This window comes from Mus caroli, unplaced genomic scaffold (assembly GCF_978045245.1).
Source record: "Mus caroli unplaced genomic scaffold, Mus_caroli_1 scaffold_3, whole genome shotgun sequence".
Taxonomy (NCBI): domain Eukaryota; kingdom Metazoa; phylum Chordata; class Mammalia; order Rodentia; family Muridae; genus Mus; species Mus caroli.
This window is the reverse complement of record NW_028227258.1, coordinates 67,106,130-67,108,350: the sequence shown is the minus strand read 5'-3', so window position 1 is coordinate 67,108,350 and position 2,221 is coordinate 67,106,130.

The window sequence follows — 2,221 nt, the reverse complement described above, 5'->3', positions numbered from 1 at the left end:
TTTTTGCTTTGATTGTGACTGTGCCCTGATATTTTTCCTCTTGAAGGAAGAAACTGTTTTAGTGGAACCCACAGTTAAGAGACTTTTAATTGTAAAAAGACTTTGGATTTTAAAAGAGATGGATATTTTAAAGAGATTGAAATTTTAAGAATATGTAAAGACTGTGGGACTTTTAAAGTTATTTAGATGTTGGGGATGAATAAGAATGTAAGGGTTGAGGCTTACTAGTGATGTGTTTGTGTGTCAAGTTGACAAGGGGTCAATTGTACTGGCTATTTTTTTGTCAACTTGACACAGCTGGAGTTATCACAGAGAAAGGAGCTTCAGTTGAGGAAATGCCTCCATGAGATCCAACTGTAAGGCATTTCCTCAATTAGTGATCAAGGGGGAAAGGCCCCTTGTGGGTGGGACCATCCCTGGGCTGGTAGTCTTGGGTTCTATAAGAGAGCAGGCTGAGCAAGCCAGGGGAGGCAAGCCAGTAAAGAACATCCCTCCATGGCCTCTGCATCAGCTCCTGCTTTCTGACCTGCTTGAGTTCCAGTCCTGACTTCCTTTGGTGATGAACAGCAGTATGGAAGTGTAAGCCGAATAAACCCTTTCCTCCCCAACTTGCTTCTTGGTCATGATGTTTGTGCAGGAATAGAAACCCTGACTAAGACAGTAATGTAGTGGTAGATCTGCCCAATCTATCTGCACAGCTTGTATTCACATTCATTGAGTTATGTTTTCATTGCCAGGGCATATTTGGGTTGGAGATTTACCACAACACTGTCCCAGAGGAATAATATAACCACAACATTCAAAATCATACCAATTTTGAAAACTAAATTAACCCAAAACAAGTGAAGTAAACAAAATACTTTATGTATCTATTCTTCGGCTATTGCTATTTTTCCAAGCAGGAAAATAACTCAATATTCCTGTGGAGCACACGTTAAACAGAATTTGAGTATACTATAAAGGATATCAGAGCAATATATCTCTATAGCATTTTTAAAGCATTTAATTCAAATTTCCACTAATACTAGCGTATAGGAAGCAGGCAGGTTTTCCTTGTTAATCTCTCTGCCTAGAGCAGCCATCCTGTTATATCATGTATCTGTTCAGCTCTCTGCCTGGAGCCACAGACATTTATTTTATTAATACCTGTTATAATAGCTATCTGTTGATCTCATTACCTGGAGCCACAGACATAGTTAATTATTACTTGTACATGGCAGGTGATTAGTATCACTGCCCTCTACTTGGAGTCAGTGACTTATTTTCCCTATTCTAGTTCTGAACCATGGGCTAAATTCCCTACATGACTCAGACAAAATCTGTATATAAATCTTTCCAAAAAGCAATTAATCCCAATCCATTCTGCAGCACTCTGACTCACAGCAGCCACCTTGTCTCTTTCCACAGCAAGGGACCTCAGAGCCTGCTTTTTTTCAATTCCCATTTTGGAGTCCATGTGACTTTTCTCAGTGCTATCCAGCTACTCATTTAAAAGCAAAGCAAAACAAAATAAAACTCTAACTCTCAGGCTACTAATCTTACATTTCTAGTGGATTCTTTTTCCCATGTTGAGCACCACCTGTTGTAGAAAAAAAAAAATGAGTGGCATGGTCTCCTGCTACACCATTCACGGGCAGGCCACATTGTTCCAATGGGGGTGTTCTCATCTTAGGGGATTCTTTGGCCCAGAGCTCCTGAGTTCCCTTGAGGGGCTCTTGTCATGCCAGCCCCAATGTAATGACCTCCCACCTCGAGGTTAGCTATCACACTTCCCAGTAACCCAGTAAAATCAAAACTCTAGAAGCTTATAATTAATCAGACAGATTTATATATTAATAAATTCTCAATACACAAGATGCCTACACAATAAGTTCAGGGCCAATTAATAATGGTACCAGCTACAAACCTAGAGTAGACACGTTACCCCAATTATTCTATCCCTATATGATACTATATATATCATCCTGTTCTTCCTCCATTTTGCTTCCTTCTCCTCTCTCTGTTTCCTCTGTCTCCATCTCTGAAACTCTTTGTATAACTCCCTTTTCTCTGTCCAATCACAGACTTTTCTTGTTGTATTAATAATTAAATTAATTACACAGGGAAGATCCTGCCATAGGAAAGAACTAGAGTAATTGAGGGAAAAACTGCTCACTCAGATTATAGAGTATTAATAAAGAATCCATGTTTAATTAAAGAAGGGAGGAGGACGAGGAGGACG